Source organism: Pelodiscus sinensis, chromosome 14, assembly GCF_049634645.1.
Source record: "Pelodiscus sinensis isolate JC-2024 chromosome 14, ASM4963464v1, whole genome shotgun sequence".
In the NCBI taxonomy this organism is placed as follows: domain Eukaryota; kingdom Metazoa; phylum Chordata; order Testudines; family Trionychidae; genus Pelodiscus; species Pelodiscus sinensis.
In genome coordinates, this window is record NC_134724.1 from 44056967 (window position 1) to 44080852 (window position 23886).

The 23886-nt window shown below is 46.2% G+C and overlaps 1 protein-coding gene across 4 annotated transcripts in view; it reads left to right on the forward strand.

Moving 5' to 3' along the window:
• Positions 1-305: 305 nt before the first annotated feature.
• Positions 306-23886, forward strand: part of APBA2 (amyloid beta precursor protein binding family A member 2) — a 192597-nt gene continuing 169016 nt past the window's right edge. For 2 of the 4 annotated variants that reach the window (XM_075897719.1, XM_075897717.1), the window contains exon 1: positions 306-919. The gene's annotated coding sequence lies outside the window, so the exon portion shown is untranslated. Of the gene's footprint in view, positions 920-1562; positions 1844-23886 lie in introns of those variants that run through there. The other 2 variants (XM_075897720.1, XM_006136873.4) reach the window with 2 other exon arrangements.

A 23886-nucleotide genomic window follows, 5' to 3' on the forward strand; every position in this document is an offset into this window, starting at 1 on the left:
AGAACCAGACATGGACTAAGAATAGTGCTTTACTCTCAAGCTTAGAATAGTCCCTGCTTTGCCAATTGGCGATCTTCTGATTTTTTTAAAATATAAAATGCATGGTATGTCTGATTTGTTTTGAAGCCGGACAAAGAAAACTTATTGGCAGATGAAGTGAAGCTCTCAGACTTTACCACTTGTAGGCAGGTGTGACCTGGGGGGGGGGGGGGGGAGTGTGGGATTAGAGCTCATCCAAAATGTCTTGAATAATGTATCAAAATTCTTGGTATTTTAAAGCAAATTATCCAGTTGATTCTTCCACCCATTTTCGAGTTCTTTGTCTACCATACAAAGCAAATATCTCTTCAGCATATCCACATGCCACGGATTGTACCTGTAGCATCTCAAGTTAAATATTTGGAAGGGTCTTTTGTTTTGCCCAGCTACAGATGGGGTATCTTTGTAGCAGAGGCGACTCTGTACCACCCCCCAGGACCAAACACCCCCCCACTTTATCGCGAAGGGGACGGAAGGGCAACACACGGAATTTCGACCCAGCTCTCCTCCCCAGTTAGGCAGAGAAAACCCGGGCAAGGTTCTTAGGAAAGTCCTGTCTGCCTCGTTCTTTATCCGCTGCCGGGACTAGGGGGAGGGCGATCGTGTTAATGAGCGGGGCTGGGTGCGGGGGCCGCGTCGCTCGTGCTGAAGCCCAGCCCCAAGGCGGGGGGTCTCGGACGCCTGCACGGTTTGGTTCTGCGCCATGCAGCGTGCGGGGCAGTGCGGGAGGGGGCGGTGTCTGCTGCTACTCAGCTTGCCGGGCTCATTAGCAGTCTCCGTGTGTGGCTCGGCTCCGGAGCAGTCACACAAAAGAGCCGGTGCGGCCGCTCCCCTTGGGGCTGCGAGGAGCAGGAGCGGAGGCGGCGCAGTCCCGGTCCAGGTCAGTGGATGTGGGGGGGGGGGGGGTAACACGCTGGCGCTTTGCTCCCAGAGAGGGGGCAGGAGAGGAAGGGGGGGGCTGCTGCAGACCCCTCCCCGCCGGGAGCTCCCTCCGGAGCGGGCTGGATGCTGCAGGGCTGGCAGGGAACGCGGTGCACGAGCCCCGGGGTGCTGTGCGGTGTGTGCGGAGGGAGGAGGTCGGATGCCGCATGCAAGGGCCGCTCTCCCGACCCAGCGCCTTGCAGTGTCGTGTGGGGGGAGGGGATCCGATGCTGCATGCGCGTCCCCCGCTCCTCCTACCCCGAGCTCCTTGCGTGCCAGGGCTGGTCCCCTTCCCCCGCACGAACACCGCAGGTCCCGCTCCCTGAGCCTGGGCTCTTTGCGGTGGGTGTGGGGAGCAGAGACTGCACGCACATCTCATGCCCCTACCCTAGCTCCTTGCAGTGCGTTGGGCGGGGGCAGAGGAGGAGCAGATGCTGTATGCAAATGTGACTCCCCGGCCCCGAGCTCCTTGTCCTGGTGGGATGCTGGTCACAGGATATTGCATGCGGCTTCTCCCCCCAACCAACTGACCAACCGGATTGTAGCTCCAGCTAGTGGGGGGAAATTAAGCTCATTGAAAGGGGGTCCGTGGGGGTGGAGAGGAACCTTTGGGTTCCTTGTGGAGTGAGGATTTTGCTGCCATCAAATCTCATCCCCATCCTCTTGCGGGGGAGGAAATCAACGTTGCCATCACAGCACAGAAAAGCCAGTTTGGAAAGAGACTCCAGCAAGAAGAGTGCAGTGTTACTAATATGGGAGAGTTTATTGTTTAATGTGTAGCAGCTGATGAGAGGGTCGATCTGCTCTTGCGGTCTAGGGAGGCGGCCGATGGTATTTATGTGGCTGGGTCTGGTGCAGGGATGGAGAAGATGTTCTCTGCCTGGTACAGAAGAGCTTTTCTTTCTTTCTATTGTGGTAACCGTGGTGGTGGGGAAGCTTTAATGCAGCTGCCTCGTTTCAGTTAGATGAGCACTGGAAATGGAAAGTGTTTCTAACCGGAAAGTTGCTGCTGCTAGGATCATCCTTTTCTCTGATTGCAGTCTTTGCTGTATTCATTTTTTTAAATTGTGTGCTTCCATCCCTCTCCTAGTAATTTATATGTACATTATTTTAGAATGTAACTTTCACAGTTTTGGCATTACTTCATCTAGAATGGGGTTATTTGTACATATAATATTGATATAGTGTGTGTATATTTAATTGTTTATACCTAGCTTTTGAAGTGTGTGTCTGTATATCTGTCTTTATTCACACATTGCTCATCTACAGTGCTGGAGAATTCAGAGTTCATTTTAAGAGTCCAAAACACAAAAGAAAAGCCCTCATGTAATGCACTGCTGCTTAGAATTTGTATTTGTTTCTGACTTATCAAGCCTCCAGTGTAGGGACTAAATTAGAGCTTTTGATCAACTTTTTCCCCCCCCCCCCCCCTTCTCCTTTATAATGAGGTCTGGAGGGAAAAGTTACTTAATTATAAATTCTCCACTTCATTTTTCTTGGAGTAAACAGTGTGACAAATTATAACATGGATTCCCCCCCCCCCACACACACACATTTTCTGCTATCTTCACAATGACTAGATGATGGAGTTTTTTGTATTTCTGACATGAAAGAAGGGGTTCTGCATGTGTAAAACTGAATGCTCAATAGGGAAGAATTGGTATGCTTTGCCTTAACTGGCAAGTACTTCTTGATTTATTAAGTTACTTTGCTCAATGCCCTTCTGTTTGTGGTTGTATATGATAGTGCTTGGGGTGTGTTATAGACCACCAGGATCCAATTTGGATATGGATAGAGACCTCTTTAATGTTTTTAATGAAGTAAATACTCATGGCAACTGCATAATCATGGGAGAGTTCAACTTTCCAGATATAGACTGGAGAACAAGTGCTAGTAATAATAATAGGGCTCAGATTTTCCTAGATGTGATAGCTGATGAATTCCTTCATCAAGTAGTTGCTGAACCAACAAGGAGGGATGCTATTTTAGATTTGGTTTTGGTGAGTAGCGAGGACCTCATAGATGAAATGGTAATAGGGGACAACCGAGGCTCGAGTGATCATGAGCTAATTTAGTTCAAATTAAATGGAAGGATAAACAAAAATAAATCTGAGACTAGGGTTTTTTATTTCAAAAGGGATAACTTTAATTAAGGAAATTAGTTAGGGAAGTTGATTGGACTAAAGAAATTATGGATCTTGAGGTGGAGGAGACCTGGGATTATTTTAAGTTAAAGTTGCAGAAGCTGTCAGAAGCCTGTATCCCAAGAAAAGAGAAAACATTTATAGGCAGGTGTGTTAGACCAAGCTGGATGAGCAAGCATCTCAGAGAGGAGATTAAGAAAAAGCAGAAAGCATATAAGGAGTGGAAGATGGGAGGGATCAGTAAAGAAAGCTACCTTATTGAGGTTAGAGCATGTAGGGACAAAGTGAGAGAGGCTAAAAGTCAGGTAGAGGTGGACCTTGCAAAGGGAATTAAAACCAATAGTAAAAGGTTTTATAGCCATATAAATAGGAAAAAAACAAAAAAAGAAGAAGTAGGACCGCTAATCACTGAGGATGGAGTGGAGGTTAAGGATAATCTAGGAATGGCCCAATATTTGAACAAATACTTTGCTTCAGTCTTTAATGAGGCTAATGAAGAGCTTAGGGATAATGGTAACACAACAAATGGGACTAAGGATATGGAGGTAGATATTACCATATCCGAGGTAAAAGCCAAACTTGAACAGCTTAACAGGAGTAAATCGGAAGGCCCAGATAATCTTCATCCAAGAATATTAAAGGAACTGGCACATGAAATTGCAAGTCCATTAGCAAAACTTTTTTAATAAATCTCTAAACTCAGGGGTTGTACCATTTGACAGGAGAATTGCTAATACAGTTCCTATTTTTAAGACCGGGAAAAAAGCGACCCGGGAAACTATAGGCCTGTTAGTTTGACATCTGTAGTATGTAAGATCTTGGAAAAATTTTTGAAGGAGAAAGTAGTTAGAGACATTGAAGCTAATGGCAATTGGGACAACTTACAACATGGTTTTACAAAAGGTAGATCATGACAAACCAACCTGATCTCCTTTTGTGAGAAAGTACCAGATTTTTTAGATAAAGGAAATGCAGTGGATCTAATCTACCTCGACTTTAGTAAGGCATTTGATACTGTACCACATGAGGAATTATTGGTTAAATTGGAAAAGATAGGGATTAATATGAAAGTTGAGAGGTGGATAAGCAACTGGTTAAAGGGGATACTACAGCGGGTCATACTGAAAGGTGAACTGTCAGGTTGGAGGAAGGTTACTAGTGGAGTTCCTCAGGGATCAGTTTTGGGGCAAATTTTATTTAATCTTTTTATTGCTGACCTTGGCACCAAAAGTGGAAGTGTCCTGATAAAATTTGTGGATGACACAAAGTTGGGAGGTGCTGCCAATTCAGAAAAGGATTGGGATATCATACAGAAAGATCTGGATGATCTTATAAATTGGAGTGATAGCAATAGGATAAAATTTAATAGTGACAAGGTCAAGATTTTGCATTTAGGGATTAATAACAAGAATTTTAGTTATAAACTGGGGACACATCAGTTGGAAGTAACGGAGGAGGAGAAGGACCTCGGAGTCCTGGTTGATTATAGGATGACTATGAGCCGCCATTGTGACATGGCTGTGAAAAAGGCTAATACGGTCTTGGAATGCATTAGGCGAGGTATTTCCAGTAGGTATAAGGAGGTGTTAGTGCCATTATACAAGGCATTGGTGAGACCCCATTTGGAGTACTGTGTGCAGTTCTGGTCTCCCATGTTTAAGAAGGATGAATTCAAACTGGAACAGGTACAAAGAAGGGCCACTAGGATGATCCGAGGAATGGAAAACCTGTCTTATGAAAGGAGACTCAAGGATCTTGGCTTGTTTACTTTAATCAAAAGAAGGCTGAGGGTGGACATGATTGTTCTCTTTAAATATATTAGAGGGATAAATGCCAGGGAGGGAGAGGAATTATTTAAGCTTAATACCAATGTGGACACAAGAACAAATGGATATAAACTGGCTAGTAGGAAGTTTAGACTTGAAATTAGATGAAGGTTTCTAACCATAAGAGGAGTGAAGTTCTGGAACAGCCTTTCAAGGGATGTAGTGGGGGCAAAAGACCTATCTGGCTTCAAGATTAAGCTAGATGGGTTTATGAAGAGGATGGTTTGATGAGGTAATATGATCTTGGTAACTAATTGACCATTCATTATCAGTGGTAAATAATCAATTGAGGGATGATAGGAGTTACTATAGAGAACTTTCTGGGTGGCTGGCTAGTGAGTCTTGCCCACATGCTCAGGGTTTAGCTGATCGCCATATTTGGGGTCGGGAAGGAATTTTCCTCCAGGGTAGATTGGCAGAGGCCCTGGAGGTTTTTCGCCTTCCTCTGTAGCATGGGGTACAGATCACAGCTGGAGGATTCTCTGCATCTTGGGGCCTTTAAACTATTTGAAGGCTTCAATATCTGAGATATAGGTGAGAGGATTATTCTAGGAGGGGGTGTGTGAGATTCTGTGGCCTGCGTTGTGCAGGGGGTCAGACTAGATGATCATAATGGTCCCTTCTGACCTTAAAGTCTATGAGTCTATGAGCAAGGGCATAAAAAGAGACAAGAAAAATGTGCTGAATTCTATGTAATATAATCTTATTGTTGATAGTTTAAAAAGTCCAATCATCTTAGCTTTGCAAACAGGCTGTAGTAATTTAAGTGATGATTTTCAATCATCCTAGGCTAACAAAAGAGCCACAGAATATCACAGGAAATGGTGGCATTTTTGCAGGAGGGGTATTATATGCATTCACTGAGTCTAATGCTCAAATCTTATTAGTCCTGTAAGCCAACAGAACTATAGATGAAAGAAGATAACTGCTTCAAGGCTTCTTAATTGAACTTAGATATCTGTAGTGTGCAGTACAGGTAGTCCCCGAGTTACTTATGTCGGATCCGCACTTACGAACGGGGCTTTTCTTGCCCTGGAACTCGCGGGCGGCAGGACCACCCAGACGCGCAGTGGTCCTGCCACCGTGTCCTCCAGGGCGAGAAAAGCTGCTCTGGGTGTCCCTGGTCTGCTGGGGGAGACCCCAGAAGACCAGGGACACCCCGAGCAAAGCCGCAGAGGCGGCAGGGTCCTGCACCGCCAAGCGCCTCCGCGGCTTTGCTCGGGGTGTCCCTGGTCTGCTGGGGTGGGGGGGCGCAGCTAGTGCGCCCCCCCCCCCAGCAGACCAGGCTTTTGTTGTGGACGCCTGGGGTAGAGCAGCTGGGGTGCTGCCGGGTTGGTCCTGGGGGGACCTACCCAGCAGCTCCCCAGCTGTTCTGTCCCAGGCTCCAGATTGAGCCGCTGTTGAAACTGATCAGTGGCTAATTCCAGGAAGCTGGGGGCAGAGCAACTCTGCCTCCGGCTTCCTGTAGTCAGCCCCTGGTCAGTTTCAGCAGGAGCGGCTGAATCTGGAGCCAGTTCCGAGTTACGTACAAATTCAACTTAAGAACAAACCTACAGTCCCTATCTTGTACGTAACCCGGGGACTGCCTGTATATTATAGCATATATAGTGATAAGACAGTAAAGGCATTTTTGCAAATATTTTGGTATTCTTGTAGTTCCCCATGTGAGACTGTAATCCATCCAGGAGTTATGGCTATGCTATATGTAGATACTTGTCTATATCTTGATTTTTTTTTCCTGAGTGTAGTTGACTGTACTGAGAAGCTATTTTATGGAAATGAGTTATTTACTGAGGTTAAAATGGAAAACTCTGAAACTTGACACTTCTCCGTATGTCTGAGTCGCACAGACCTTTCTTAGGAAGGTGCAGAGAATAACATGTTTTGTCCTATTCCTTCCACTCTGTTTAACTTCATCTCATTACTATAGATTGATGGGAAAATCAGCTGCCTTAACACACTTTGTGAGTACATCTCCTGGTTGGTCTCTGTGAATGTCTTTCTCTTGCAGCCTGCTTTGCCTAGGCTTTGGCTCCTTAAGAATTCTTAAACTTGTTTTCTAATGCATCAGACCCTTTTCATTTTGCTTTTAAACTACATGTCAAACAAAGGCAAACAAAACTAATAACTATTTTCTCCTTCCTCACTTACTGCTCTTGATGTTTAAAGACTTTTTAAAAATGTTTTAGAAAACACCATTGCCACCTGAATCTTATGGTCATATGTACATTGAAATTTCAAACCAGTCGCTCAGCAGTTGCTGCTTTGTTAGTGTAGGAGGGTGCTGTAGCTGAGAGGATTTAAATGAGACCTGTGATGGGAGATCTTCAAAACAGCTCCGCTTGGGGCAACAAACTTGTTTTGAGCTGGAAAAGAACATAAAAATACATCAGGATTTTTCTCGCAGTGTCATTCTGGTGCTGAGGTTGAGCACAGATGTCACAGACTCTTTTTCACCCGCTGTACTGAATGAGGACATGTGCCAAAAAAGGCTTTAACTTTTTCAGTGCTGGGAATAGAGCTTTGGTTAAACCCTCCCAAACAGGATACCCTAGAATGTTTCTCACCGCTGCCAGTTCCCAGGGCAGTGCAGATGTAGTGCTGGGAAAGCTGATGTTCTTCATCTCTAGGAGGTGTCCCACAGTGCCCCACTGTGAAGCTTGTCAAGGGGTGGAATTCATTGCTACGGTGCCTCTGGCTGGTAGGACTAATTCCCCAGAGCTCTCTCAGCAGGGCATCTCCTTCTGGTAGTGTCTCACCTATCTGTGGTCCATGTGCATGTTCCAGACCCACAGCGTCCCCTTCAGGACACTGCCCTCTGGCAGGGTCTACTAAAGTGGTCTCTTGTTTCCCTTCCAGGGATTTAACCAACAGTCCTGTGTCTGCTGCCACTGTGGCCTTGAAGCCTAGCTCCTTTGTCTCAGGGGCAAGCTACAGTCTGTGTGGGCCAGGCCCTTCTCCCAGGAGGGTATCAGCAGTTCTCCATTTCCCTACCCCCGGCCTCCAAGTCCAGCCCCCAGTCCCTCTGTCTCAGGGACAAGCCACAGTTTGTGTAGGCCACGCTTAGGTGGCAAAGCGTGGTGCAAGGAGGAAGTGTGTGGAGGGGATCCAGGCCCATCCTCTACTCCGGATCCCAACTCAGGGACTCTCTGGCAGAGCCTTGTCCTGCCCTCCTCTACTCCCCTTCACTGCCTCTTGTTCCCTGGGCCACTTCCCCTGTGATCTTTTGCATCCTCTTGACACTTGGAGCAAGGTTAGCTGACTGGCAGGTGCCAGGCTGGAGCCTCCCTCTCTGGCTGCCTGAGCCTGTCCAGCAGTGCTCTATTGAACATGCCTTCTGTGAGCGACCCAGGTCCTGCACCTTCCCTGGTCAGGGCCTAACTGCCTACTCTCGCTGCTGGGTAGCTCCTTATATTCATGGCCACCATAGCAAGCCACCATCTTTAAAAGCTTCTCCCTGATTGGCCAGGGCTCTGCGCAGGCCCCCTCCTGTTTGTTTTAACCTCTTCTGGCCAGTGTCGGGCAGTCACCCCTCCACATGTCTCTGGCCACGACTTTCAACTCTGTTGCTCTCCAGGTGCACAGGAAAATCCCCAGGAAAATTTCCTGTGTGGCCAATGTGGAGATCAGACCTCCTAGGAGGCAGCACACGTGAGCAGTGCACCTGACAATGAATGCTCAGAGTCGCAAACAAGCACCAGCATGGAATGGCAAGGAGACCCTGGACCTCGTTGCTTTGTGCTGCACAATTTTGATGCCAGTGTTCACTGGGAGTATAACCCAGAATGGAAGGGGAGGCAGGTAGGGAGGTCAACGTGAGGTCAACTACATGATTAACCAATAAACCTGGGCTTATCGGTTAATTTTATTGACTGCATGTAACAGAAGCAGCGAGGAGTGGTGGGAGGCGGGAACCCATCCACATGGGAAGTCATATTTTTTAAGCTGGCTCTCTGTGCATGCTGGCTCTGCTGTGCTGCCTGATTTCCCCCTCCACTCTGCTTTGCTGCCTTAGGCAGGAGCCAATGCTCAGGGAGGAGTCGGCTTAAAAGCTGTGAGCACCACCCTGTGAGTACCAACTCCTGCACTCTCCCATGCTGCTGCCTCTGATAGCTACCAGGGATGTGTTAGTACACACAATTAAACAGTTAAAAACTGGCTCCCTGCAAGCATCCGCTCCCCCCTGCTTCCCTCACACTGCCCCTGACAGAAAGGCAGCAGCTTTGGGGGTGCAGGCAGGATCCGGTACATGTGGGAAGTGGCTTTCAAGCAGGCTCCCTGTGCATATTGTCTCCTGCAGACCTGCCTGTCCCCCACAATGCTGCCTCTTTATCAGGAGCAGTGGGGGGCATGGCAGGTGGGAGCTGGTATTCATGGGGAGCTGGCTTGTAACGGTTTAATTGTGTATATCAACACATTCCTGCTGGTGACATGCTACTTTGACCTATGTCAAGAGCTTATGCACAGTGGGGACGTGCACCTTCAACTTTTCAAAATGGGGTGCTGAAAAATTGACCTTAATAAATTCGACCTTATTTCATAGTGAAGACAAAGCCTTAATCACTGGGAGAGTTTGAAGTAGAAGCCAGAATTCTTGACTCCCAAATAGGGTTAACAATTGCAGAAAATTAATTTAAAATAGAAATAAAATTATGCACCTCTGTTTGAGATAGGAGTTCTTGAACAAACAGACTAAAAGGTAAGAGTTACCACTACCAAATTTGGAACGTAGCTTCCTCTTATCATAACTTAAAGCAAGGGCAGGGTTGGGTTGTGCCAGGAATGTGATTGCTTCTCATAAAACCATACAGAAAAAGGGGCTGTCTGAGGCCTTGTGCCCCCATTCTGGGTCTGCCCCAGCTCCAAGCCTCCCACCTCACAAGATGCCCTTTAAGGTGGGCGGCGGGGTATGAAGTTCCCCTCCCATTCGTATGGGAACTAGGGATGTTAAATATCAGTTATTTGAATAGTCGATTAACCTCATGAATTTTGATCGATTAGTCGACTATTCTATAGTCCTCGGGGATGGGGGCCAGTGCCATTGCACTCCAGCCTCATTACCAAAGAGCCCTCTGCCACTCTGCACTGCTGCCTCTGTATTGGAGGCAGCAGCACGGGCTGTTAGGCGGCAGCTGGTCTGCCAGGGGAGCCAGTTTTAAAAACCAGCTCACCTCGTGGACTGCCTGCGTGTCACCCTGTGCTGCTGCCTCTTATAAAGAAGCATCAGCACAGGGTGGCAGAAGCCCCAGTGCAAATTGGAACTAAGCCGGGCTACCTGCCAGCCTGACTTGTAATACACATTAAATGCAGAGCTGCAGCAGGAGTAGGTCCCAGACATGTTGCAAGCCAGGACTGAGCTGGGCTGCTGGCCAGCTTACTAAAAAAATTTACTGTGGATTAATTGGCTAATGGAATAGTCTTTGCAATTTGCATTGACTATTTGATTAGTCAATAAGCCTCAGCCTTGAAGTGTTGCTGTTGCTGGGGCTGTTGCTACACTTCAAAGGCGAAAGCGCTGCGAGGAGCATAGGGCAGAGGGGAACTCAAGCAGTCCCCCGTGAGCCTTGTTTTCCCCACGGCATTTCAAAGCGGCAGTGCCGCATGGAGCCCAGGGTCAGTGGGCAGTCTCCAGCTGACTCTGGGCTCCACGTGGTGCTGCTGCTTTGAAACACTGCATACAGTTCAGGTACTGCCACTTTGAAGCACCCTTCCCCCACTGCCCCTTTCTGATAGAGGCAGCAAGTGGGCGGTGGGAGGGAGCGACTATTCGATTAGCATGTTGACTATCCGATAAGCATTTGGTCAGTAAGTTGACTAGTCGTTCACATCCGTAGCATGTAGACTGCCCTGAAACCCCTCATCCCCAGCCCTACCCAAGAGCAGTGATTTAAATGAAGCACGTACATTTTCATTTTGTTTTCCAAAAAAAAAGAATTAATTGAGTTAAGGACCTGAGCAATGCTGGGTAAATGTTCTAGAGCAGGGCTACTCAACTTTGGAAGCCCTGGAGGTCACAAGGATATAGCACATGCCGAGGGCCGCATCTTAAGTATGGTTGCATATACATGCAAATAGCTTCTTTTACACTGATGGGCATGAATACAAAGATTAAGGCAAGACTACACAGTACACAGGCCCCGTTTAAGTCAGTTCTGCTGATATTAATAGAATGCAACATTTACCCAATTTCCACCCATATGTCATTTTAATGAGCAGTGACAGTCCAGGAATTTAAAACTCATAGCAACAGAAGACCATTATATTGGCTTGCCGCTATAGAGCATGTTCCCAGTGGAGGCCATGTTTAACGGATGCCACCTGCAGGCTGTGTATTGAACCCTGCATAAACCCAAACCGCCCCATGGGACGCAAACACATGGCCCACCAACTGCATGTTGAGTAGTCCTGTTCTAGAGCAATATCAAGATGGCTCAAAAGGACAGAAGTGAACAGTATTCACTGGTTTTACTCAGACGTCATGCTACTCCTGCCTCTCAGCTGAACTGACCATGACAGCACCTTTGAAATCCCAGCCCAGCTGGCAAACCGAGCTGGACAGCAGGCAGGGGAAAGGAGGAGCCCACAAGCTGGACGTGAAACATTTTGGCCAGCAACCTTTTGGACACAACCTTATTCCAGCTCCTCTCCTCTCCCTCTCTCCCCCCGGCTCAAACTATCCCTCTCTAGACTCTCCTCCCACCCAGGGGCTGCTTGCCCACCTGCGACTGTGGGTCAGCCATTAGTGACCACCCCGTTGTGACTTATGGACGGGGAGCCTGTGGGAAACTGCTACACCTGGACCAATATACCCAGTCACCTGCCCTGCCCCCCCAGCTGCAGGGAGCATGCACATCCACCAAACGTTGCTGCTGTGCTTTTGCTAGTGATGCCAAAGAAGCTAGAGAAGAACAGCCTCCACTAGCAGGTCAAAGGGACTCCCCACCAGGAAAATTCTGGGGCAGGGTGAAGAAGGAGAATTATAAACTCCCTGGTCTGTTCTGCAACATGGAGCTTGTCCTACGGCCAAGGGCAAGGGATTCTTCAGGTCCACTGCAAAGCTTTGTTTTGTTTTTTGTTATTAATATCTACATGTTTTTATGGACTGCTCGAATTTTAGCTCTTTTTCTAATGGGCTGTCCGTGAATTTACTGACAGTTGGCAGCCCTGCTACCAGGCCTACGTTCTCTATTTTAGACAATACTCCTACTCATGTGATGTGATTTCTGTTGTATTCATGGAACAATCTGGTAACCAAAGTAACAACTTTACATACTGATGAATGTCAGCAAAAATACCTTTTTGTAGATACAGTTGGCCTTGTATTTCAAGTACTACATTCAAATCCTTTTGGGGTTATGTTTTTATCTGAAATATCAGATTACTCTGTTCTCTTTCAAACTTCAACAATTTATTTTTATCCAAAAATATTTAATGACCAAAAATACTTGCCTTTTGGTTGAAGAACCAAAATAGAATATATGTGTTAGTCTTGCAAATTCTTCATGCCTGGGGGAAGATGTACGCTCTAGCACACAGTTTCTTCAGACATCCCCAGGGGACATTCCCCTAGGCACAACTGTAAAGATGGAAGGGGGAGTTTGGAAATGGAGGTTGGGTAGCCGTGTGTGTGTGTGTGTGTGTGTGTGTGTGTGTGTGTGTGTGTGAATGTGAATATATCTAGATGACCTTCTTGTGGCTGTTTATCCAGACAAATTTCTGGATTGTTAGCCAGACACCAACACTTCTGAAAATACTCTGCGTCCACCGGAATGTACCCTAACCCCCATTTTTAGCTGCAGAATTATCCCTGGGAGTTGGCAGCTGTTGGGGGCAATTTGTGTCTAGAACGGGGGTGGGCAAAAGGGCTTCTGTGGGCTGGATCCGGCATGCCAAGAAAATTGATCTGGCCCACAGAGGCCCTGCTGCTCCTCCTGCCCCCAGGCCTATTAGGTGTGCGCAAAGTCTTCCCCCACCCTGCGAGGAGTGTGTGGTGCTTAGAAGTGTGCGGTGCTCTTGGCAGGGCAGGAGGAGGCTTTGCGCGCTCCCGCCATCCCCAAGCCCTGATTGGCCTGGGGGTAGGAGAAGTGCGCAGTCTCCTCCTGCCCTGCGAGGGGCGCAATGCTTCTGAGCATCGCATGCCTCTTGCAGGACGGGGACAGGATGGGAGGAGACTTCATGTGTGTACCTCCGCCTCCAGGGCAGTCAGGGCTTGGGGGCAAGGAGAGCGCGTGAAGTCTCCTCCCACCCTGCAAGAGGCTCAGCAGTTAAAGTCAACTGTCAGCTGCTTTTCAGTTGGCAGTTGACTCTAAGCACGGCGCTCCCTTGCAGGGCAGGGAGTGAGAGACTTCATGTGCTCTCCCTCCCCAGGCAGCAGGGGAGATTACGCAAAGTCTCCCCCCACTGCTAGGAGCATGGGTACCGAGAGGGAACTGCCAGCTATTCCAAACAGCTGGTGGCTCTCTCTGGGAGGGGCAAAGACTTTGCATGCCTCCCCACCCCAGTCAGGGTCTGTGGGTGGGGAAGCACAGAAGTGTCCTGGCCCCGCCCCTTCCAGATAAAAAATTATTGCCCACCCCTGGTCTGGAAGGTTATTACCAAAAGAGGTTTACATTCATACTTGGAAATTGCAGTGATTGTGAACCATACAGGCTATATTCCTACTGGTGATAGTACCCCCATGTTAACAGCTTGTCTTAACTCCAACAAAAGTCAGTGCTCATTGGCATGCGTTTCCATTGTATTTATTTACGTATTTAACTTGCGGGTCTCTGGTGCCTGATGCTGTCTTATCAAAGGGCAGTTCAGTGTAGGGATGTGACTAATGGACTAGTCGACCATACGATAAGCAAAAGCTTACTGGATAGTCGACAAACTAGTCAACTAGTCACTCCCCCCCTTGCTACCTCTATTAGAAAGAGGCGGCAACGGGGGAGGGGGAAGTGTAGGGGGCACTGAAGGGAGCTGGCTTAAAAGCAGGTTCCCCCCAGCTCCAGCTCTGTGGGAGGGAGCAGGGATGCAGCAGCAGCATTCCACCTTTGAAATGTAAGAGAGTCCCTGCTGGAGCTCTTGTACATTTCAAACTGGAAGTGCTACATGGAGCCCAGAGTCAGCAGGGGACTCCCTGCTGCTGGGAATATATAATGGAGATTGCCTATCTCCTAGAACTGGAAGGGACCTTGCAAGGTCACTGAGTCCAGTCCCCTGCCTTCACAGCAGGACCAAGTACTATCCCTGATGAATTTTTGCCCCAAATCCCTAAATTGAACTCACAACCCTGGGTTTAGCAGGCCAATGCTCAAACCATTGAACTATCCTTCCTCCCTCTAGCAGTTCCACCTTTGAAATGTAGCAACGGCTGGCCGGGTTCTTGCTACATTTCAAAGTGGAAGCGCCCTTATCAACTATTTGAATAGTCAATGGGCATTCCATGGACTGTTTGATTAGTTGATTAATCTAATTTTCACATCCCTAGTTCAGTGTGCATCTGGCCTTGTCTTTCAATGCCTAACTGCACTCCATCCTTTTGAAAATCTCCCCTTCAACGTTACAGTTTCCCATAATCTATTTTGGATGTTGTGTATTCGAGTTGTGACTGAGACTGTTCTACCTAAGCAATTGTGTCTTAAGGTATGTCTACGCTACAGAGTTTTTAACAACATCACTGTGTCCACGCAGCCATGTCACTGAAAGGCAATATAAACACTGTTTGTCCAGTATGACAAAAAAAAGTCCACCCCCTCTAGGCAGCTTTTTCTATGTAGGAGAGCACTCCTGCAGACAAAGCACTCTTTACACTAGCACTTGTGCAACAAAAGTTTTATCCTTTGGGGTTTTGTTGTTTTTTTTAAACACCTGTGAATGTTAAAAGCTTTGTTGCTCAATTGCCAGTATAGACAAAGCCTAATACAATTCTGCTTTGCCCTCTTATAGTGCCTTTGTACCCAAGGATCTCAGAGTCAAGACAGAATAGGAACCTGACCCTGCAACCCTTTCTCTCCACACACTGCCTTGCTGGACCCAGTCCTGTGGTATTTTTGAAATGACTTCAGTGAGTCTTGCCTCTCTATACCTGTGAGGTGTGCCCCACTAGGGAGTAAGGAACAACGTTGTGGGGGAGGGGGGGACAGGGTGTGGCTGGGATCTGGCACAGCCCTGTGAGTGGCCAGAAGGGAGAGTCATCTAGCTCTGTTCCTGGAACTGGGCTCCAACTGCCTGTCATGCTGCCCTCCCAACTGTGGCTCCAGCCTCAGCCCCCTTACACCTGTTCATGTTCCCTTCCTCCTCCCCCCGCAAACCCTGGGAAAGCATGGACCGGGGTAAGGGGAAGCATGAGGTAAAATGTTTGGAGATCACTGTTACATCCTTCATCGTTGAGACTGTCCAGTTTGGCCAGGATACATGGCAGACGGGCATTGCTGGCACTTGATGGCATAGAGCACACTAAGGGATGTGCAATTGTATGAGCCTCTGATGTAGTGGCTTATGTGGTTAGGTCCTGTGATTGGTGTAGATGTGTGCGCAGTGTTGGCACCGGAGTTTATTGCAGGAGTGGGCTCCTGGGTGAATATGTTTGACAAAGGATTAATGGACACAAATCAGATACTTGAAATGGTAACACACAGAAACCTGTTGGAGAGCATTTTAACTCGCACGGGCACTCATTAATTTGCCCGGGCACTTATTGGATTTAGAAGTGGCTATTCTCTTACAAAGTAATTTCAGGAATCCGCTAGAGAGAGAATCTGCAGAACAGACCTTCATATATAAATTTGACACTTAACGCTCTGTGCTTGGACAAAGACATGAACTGGATGGGTCATTACAGCCGAGTTACAACCACCTCCACTTACAACCATCCACACTTACAACCAAAGTGGTTGTAAATGCGGATCCGACTTAAGAACGGCGATCCGTGCTTATGAACAGCGCGGTTGCCATGTAACTCTATGGGATCCGAGTTACAAACACTTCGAGTTTCGGACCAAGTGTTGGTCCATAACTTGTTCATAACTCGGGGAGCGGCTGTATATTTAACACCCAAATAACATCAAAAGCTAAGTGATGGGCACTTATAACCCACTCTATTAGTCTCATTTAGCACAGACACTTTAACTGACAGGTGTGTCCCCCCCCCCCCGTTTTTCTGCTTTTTATTTTAAGCTCTGTGCCTCTTGCTCCATATTTGTTACGTGAAGAAGTGTGTTGTACCCATGAAAGCTTATGATACTGTTTATTTTTTTGTTAGTCTGTAAGGTGCCACAGGATCCTTGTTGTTGTTTTAGTTACAGACTAACAGGGCTACCCTCTGAAACTCATAAAGCAGTTTTTCATCTCTGCATGATGCCAACAGCTGTCCCAGATTCTAAGTGTACTATGTTAGTAAAGAGTACAACATTTTCTGTTTTGCATAAGTGTGTGTATATTGATTGGCACTCAGTCACAGACCTGACAGTATATACACAGTGATAAAATTAGCCTTCCGTAGGGGGAAAAAAAGGTGGGTGAGGTAATACCTTGTATTTGACCAGTTTCTCTTGATGAGAGAGATGAGCTTTTGAGCCATGCAGAACTCTTATCGAGATCAGTGTGGCATGAAAGCTTGTCTCTCTCTTCAAGTGAAGTTGGTCCGATACAGATATTATCTCACCCACCTTGTCTCTTTTATATCCTGGGATCAACACAGGTACAATTACACTCCACTAGCCTTCTGAATGCCTTTCTGAGTCACTGCAGTAGCCCCTGTAAGTCTTTTTCATCTTAACATATGTCATGATTATGAGGGTTATCCAGCAGCCTGGGGACTAAGGGGTTAACTACACCTAGCCAGTGGAGTGGCCAGTAGGAGTGTAGGTAGGAATTTCAAACTGGGACAAAATAATTTGGGTTTTTTTCTCTCTTTTGTCTCTGTGAGTTCTCTGCAGCTACAGAGAGGGACAAACATCTCTCTCTCTCTCTCTCTCTCTCTCTAAGAAACAAGGGTGGTTCCAAAGAGGATGGAGAGAGGCTCTTCTCAGTAGTGACAGATGGCAGAACAAGGAGCAATGGTCTCAAGTTGTGGTGGGAGAGGTCCAGGTTGGATATTAGGAAAAACTATTTCACTAGGAGGGTGGAATGGGTTACCTAGGGAAGTAGTGGAGTCTCCATCCCAAGAGGTGTTTAAGTCTCGGCTTGACAAAGCCCTGGCCGGGTTGATTTAGTTGCGATTGGTCCTGCCTAGAGCAGGGGGCTGGACTTGACCTTCTGAGGTCTCTTCCAGTTCTATGATTCTATGAATTCCTTCAGAGTGGGGAAGGAGCCACTCTGGCATGATAAATGCAGAAGTGGGGGCCAGCAAGTGTACCCCAAAGTCTTATCTACCAGGCTTTGGTATAAAACTTCCCACAAATTTTAAAACCCTAGATTTTGGGAATAGAACTTCCTCTGCCACCACCCAAATATTAATAACGAAATCAGGGGAAAGATCGTCTGGGAAATCTCACCCCTAAAATACAAATTAGGGCACACAATTAACCAATGCCAGGTTAATAAAAAGAAAAGAGAAAACTTTTATTATTACATCAATATTCCTGTTGCAAGCATAATGACTAGATGGAAAGGTAACAAAATATACTCACGGAGAGCTCCATGGGCGTAGAACTTAGTTACAAAGAAAAGCCAAAACATCTTTTAAAACGTGTACAGACATCAGATTCCATACCCAAACCGTAAAATAAGAAAATCTAATGGATTTATCTAAACTTTACCCTACTTACAGAAAGTGAAGAGAGAATGAGAGAGAGACATGTTTGTCCCTCTCTGTAGCTGCAGAGAACTCACAGGGACAAAAGAGGGAAAAAAACCTAAATTCTTTTGTCCCAGTTTGAAATTCCTACCTACATTCCTATTGACCACTCCACCTGGTTAGGTGTAGTTAACCCCTTAGTCCCCAGGCTGCTGGCTCACCCTCATAATCATGACATTAGTCACTGCTTTAGCCCCTGTAGTCTTTTTCATCTTAACATATATCAGATTAAAACTATTTTTGGCCTGTAAGTCCAAATATGCATGGTTTAAAAGACCCATCTAAATCTAGAAGTGAATGCTAAGCAACAGTAAGCAGTATGTGATGAGGTGGCAAAGTTTGGATCTCCTTGTTGCATTTAATGGAGCAATTGTAATAGGAAAATCTTGTGGAGAAATACCACCTCAGGCTGTGTCCAGACTCAGGGGTTTTTTTCGAAAAAAGTAGCCTTTTTTTTGAAAAAACTTCACCCGCGTCTAGACTGCAGCCGCGTTCTTTCGAAATTAAATCGAAAGAACACGGCTTTTCTTTCGACGGCGGTAAACCTCATTTCACGAGGAAGAACACCTTTTTTCGAAAGTGCTCTTTCGAAAAAAGGCGTTCTTGAAAGCAAACATGGCTTTTTAGAAAGAGAGCATCCAGACTCACTTGTTGCTTTCTTTCGAAAAATCGGCTTGCTTTTTCGAAAGTTCCGCGTGCAGTCTAGACGCTCTCTTTCGAAAGAGGCTTGCAGTCTAGACATAGCCATAGAGAAAATGTGCAGACCCATTACAATGGTTCATATTCCTTGCAGCTCTTCAACAGGTCAGCTGGTCAGTTTCAGCAGCAGCTGAATGGGGGAAGCCTGTCCGGCTGCCCCAGCACTTCCGGGTTCCTGATGGTGCCGGACCATCAGGAGTCCCAGAGCATTGGATGCCGGACTAATGGAGTTTTACTGTATATCTTAACAAATCCACTTCTGATTTGTTAAGTGTAACAAGGAAGGAGCAACGACATCCTTAATGAGGCTACACGTGTTGAATCTTGTCGCTTCCTGGGTGACAAGGGAGAGAAAAATCCTTTTTCTGAAACACTACAAAGAGAGAATAAACATCACGCTACTGGTTAAGAAAATAAAAATAAATCCAGGATTTTGGACCGTACAGACCAAGGACTGCTAGTGGAGAGTTAGACCCTGAGTTGTCTACATCTAAGTGAATTTATTTGTATCTAGAATCCAGCTCAGAAACCAAGTCTTATTCCAGATTAAGAGGTTAATAGGCTGTGTTATGATTGTGCTCTTTCTTCTGAGGCCAAAAGTATGATTGTCTTTGTCTGTTAATAAAGTTATCTGGGACAAACAGATGCAGACAAAAAGCAGAAGTGAGCTGGCTGGCCTGAGATTCTCCTGGGACATCCTGGTTCTGGTGACAAACACTTAGGCTATGTCTAGACTGCAAGCCTCTTTCGAAAGAGGCTCTTTTGAAAGATACTTTCGAAAGAGCCTCTTTCGAAAGAGAGCGTCTAGACTGCACACGGAACTTTCGAAAGAGCAAGCCGCTTTTTCGAAAGAAAGCACCCGGTGAGTCTGGATGCTCTCTTTTGAAGAAGCCCTATTTACATTCAAGAACGCCTTCTTTCGAAAGAAGCACTTTTGAAAGAAGGCGTTCTTCCTCGTGAAATGAGGTTTACCGCCGTCGAAAGAAAACCCGCGTTCTTTCGATTTAATTTCGAAAGAACGCGGCTGCAGTCTAGACGCAGGTGAAGTTTTTTCGGAAAAAGGCTACTTTTCCCGAAAAAACCCCTGAGTCTGGACACAGCCTTAGTTATGCCTCTTTTACAAGAATAAACACAAACAGTACTCTGCATCCAAGACCAGAAAACAATTAAAGCTAATTATGCTGTATGTGAGAGAGCCTATCATCTGTGGCAGGTTCCACTAAGGAGAATGTGCCAATGCAGATTTTGCCTGTTGATAGTTAATTGACTAAGTAGCTGGACATCCATTAATTAGGAGCACCTGGGCTTGGTAAAGGCTTTGGAGGGTTCAGTGAAAGAGCCCTGGAACACACACACAGGCTTCTGAGAAGACAGACTTTTCAGGGGATGCTGGTTATGAGTTCACCAGAAAAGGGGTCTTAGGAGGTGCTCTGAGAAAGTAGCATCTGAAAGGCTGTCAGAGGCAAAGCCCGGGAAGGCCTGAGAGCAGCAGAGGTCCTGGTCGCTGAGGAACTATACACCACTCCCAAGAAGAGCTGCAGCAGTTTGACCTCTGCCAGGACTCTGAGTCCACATAAGGAATCCTTCCACAGATGATAGGAGGCCTGGGCTTCAGAAGAGGGTCCTGGACAGAGAAGACAGATGAGTTCCCCTCCTTCTCCCAAACTAAGGCACTGTGCTTGCATGTCTGGGGCTTTGGTTAACTAGACTAGAACCCAAAGGGGGGCACTGTTCACTATATAACACCCTATTGGTGAAAACCCATTGAGGAAATTTAAGGCAGTGTCTCACCTGCAGTGCCATACTGGATTAACCTGTATGACTTTATATGAAACCAATTAAAATAGGCTTTTTTGGATGGTTTTTATGACCTTTGTGAGTTTTTTCCCTTGATACTGTATTCCACAAGCAGGGGATATCCTGAGGCAGGGATGGATCCAGTCAGTGCAAGAGCAAAGCAAACTTTTTCCCCCAGGAGAGGGATCACGTGAGGATTACCTGTTGTGTTCCCTCCCTCTGGGGCATCTGGTGCTGGCCACTGTTGGCAGACCGGACACTGGGCCAGATGGACCTTTGCTCTGACCCAGTCTGGCTTTTTTTTTTAATAATACAGGTCGAACCTCCCTGGTCCAGAATTCTCTGGTCTGGCAACATCCATGGTCCAGTAGGACCATGGATGTTGCCAGACCCGAGAGCCCCTGAAAGAGAGCGCCCCAGTAGCAGAGGTTGCTGGAGGCTGGGAGCTGGGAGTATGGCTGTCTTATGAGTTCTTAAATTAAAGCCTTTACTATTTGCTGTTCCCTGCTCATATGCTACATCTACACTTCATTTTTTTTCAGCAGATGATATGCAAATCGCACTCTCATTTGCATATCTTCTGCCGATCCTTTTTGCGGAAGAGATTTTTGCAATAAAAAGCCCCATGTAGATGGGGCCGTTTGTTGGAAAAAACCCCTTTTGCGCAAGATCCTGTAAACCTTACTTTTTGAGGAATAATGGATCTTGCGCAAAAGGGTTTTTTTTTTTTGACAAATGGCTCCATCTACACGGGGCATTTTAACAGCAAAACCTCTTCCGCAAAGAGGATCAGCAGAAGATATTAAAATGAGAGCAAGATTTGCGTATCTTCTGCCAAAAAAACCTGGCAGTGTAGACATACTGCTGGTGGGACAGCTGCTCCCAGATCATTGTCCTCCGCTCCCAGTCAGCATGGCACTCCTGGTGCTCCTTCTCGAAGTTCTGTTTGAGGGAACACAGTGACATCGGGAAGTCATAGGATTATTTTCTCTTCTGTGCACAAGATTTTTTAGAGCTGACATGCTACTCAAATCCACACCAAAGAGGAGAGCTCCTTCTCAGAACTACACTTAATATTAAATGCCCTGACCAATTGTCTTCTTTGATTCCCTGTTTAGAAGTTCTTATTTCTAAGTATTCTATATTTAAAGTCTTCCACCCTCATTGTAGTCACTTTGAAAAGTGTTCTGGGGCATTGATTCATTGGTGCCACCTACTGAAACACCAATACTACCCACTGCTGGACCTAGCTGGTCTCCCTTCCATGACAGACCTATCAAAATCCTATTCATTTTGTGGTATTTGATGGGATAATTCCACAAGCTGAGGCTCCAGATTAGCTGACCACAAACCAAATCAAACTTAATCATCTAGCCTCCGTTATCCTCTGGAAAAACAATTAACTGTCATTTATGTTTGCTTTATTTTAGTGTGGCTTTCAATTACAGGTTAAACCTCTCTAGTCCAACTTGGGGGGAGCAGATGCTGGGGGCTGGGAGATGGCGGGGCAGGGTGGCTGGTGGACCGATGGATAGCTGCAACCAGGCTCTCCATGGTGGTGGTGATGGAGGAACACAGGGCCTCGTGCTGGTGGGACAGCTGCTCCCAGATCATTGTCCTCAGCTCCCAGTCAGCATGGCACTCCTGGTGCTCCTTCTCGAAGTTCTGTTTGAGAGAACAAAGGCAGTCCAGGTGTTCTAAAACCAGGTTGTCGCAGGATCACCTTCGCCTGCGGCTCTTGCGGGGTTGGGAGGATGAAATGGGAGGTGGTGGATGCGCCACACTTGCACTCAGGAGCCAGTATGCATGAAACCTAGCCCTAATCTCTGAGCGAACACCAAACAAGTCAGGCTGTTCCCCACTCTGGCTACGTCTAGACTGCAGGCTTCTTTCGGAAGAAGCTTTTCCAGAAGAGATCTTCCAAAAAAATCTTCCGAAAGAGAGCGTCTACACAGCAAAAGTGCATTGAAAAAGTGATTTCCTTTTTCAAAAGATAGCGTCCATTCAGTGTGGACGCTATCTTGCATTTAAGCTGTGATTACTGTGGATGGAGTGGCCACCGGAGCACCTGTGCTTTTTCCTCTTTCCTCGTCTTTCAAAAGAACTCCCTCTTCCCAGTCTACAACCTCCTTTTTACGAAAGAACTCTCTCGGAAAAAGGCTTCTTCCTCATAGAAAGAGGTTTATTAATACTAGAAAAACCCCTCTGTTCTTTCGATTTTTTTTTTTTCAAAAGAACATGATTGCAGTGTGGACATAATAGATTTTTTTGGGGGAAAAATGGCTGTTTTTCTGAGGGAAAAAACCAAAAACCCTCTGCAGTGTCGACATGCCCTCTGAATGCAGAGGATGAGGGGGGGCCTGTAAAGAGCTCAAAAGAAAAAACAAAACAAAAAACCTTCCCCCCAGAATCACAATACACAGATTTTGGGGGATTGCTGCTACCATCAAGACATTTTTATCCCTAAAAACCAGGGGTGAACATTTGAACCCATTCACCAGGGGTATCCCAAGCTCTTTTGCCCAAAAAGAGTTTGAAAAAAGAAAAGAGAAAAATAAGCTGCAAGTTTCTGGTAGCTGACTTCTCAGTCTGAGGCACGCAGAGACAGACAGACCTTCCAGGACACAAGAATCAAATCGCCATCTTAAAAAAAGTGATTTTTATTCTCAAACAAATAGTACAAATGTAGCCGGTCCCCAAGTTACGAACGCGTCGACTTACGACTGTTCGTACTTATGACCAAGTTCCCATTAAGCACATTACAGCCAGTCCCCAAGTTACGAACGCACAATCTGCGCTTACGAACAGCACGTATTCCCACTTCCGAACAAATCGAGTTACGACCAGGTGTTTGGAACCTAACCTGTTCGTAAGTCAGGGACTACCTGTATTTCCATTTTAAATTGATCGAAGATGGGAACAACTAAAAGCCTAATTAATTCTGGAGTTTTACTATGCAGCGTGGCGCTTGTGTTGCCCAGAATTGCATGCCTAGATATTTAAATTTACCCTTAAGATATTTACAAGCTTTCTGAAATGTAATTGTTACAGGAATACACGAAAGGTATAAAATAACCTGACAAATCATAAATCTTGCCATTAATCTGTTGATGTGGTATTGACCTCCATGATTCAACAGATTCATTTGTTTCTTCTTTTAAATATGGAATAAATAAAGCAAGGGAAATATGGAAATTTAACTTGTTTGCCAGCACAATAAAAATGTGTATTAAAAGGGCCATAAGAGAGGAATACAAATTATAGCTTCCATTGCTGGTAGGAAATGCATAGCTTTCTTACTGTATACATGGCCCTCTTATCCTTCTGAGTCAGTGAATACATTTTGATACAGCATTGCAAAGGAGAATAAGAGCACAACAGTGGTTTTCTTGTAAAACCTAGGTTGTGGAGGGTGGAGAAGCTGCAGTAGTTTTGCCTTTTAAAAAGGAAATATATTCTCTCGGTTCAAAACACTGTTAACTGTCTAACTCTGGATTGCAGATAAAACAGGTTTAAAAATAATTTTCTCTCTGTGATACTCTGTGACAGTTAGTCTATCAGCCTGGCTTTAATTGTGCAGAACTACTTGAGGTATTATGGTCTGAGAGATCAGAGCTTTGGCATATTGGATGATACATAGGGAAGGAATTCTGTTGATGACTGGAGATTTTCCAGTCCA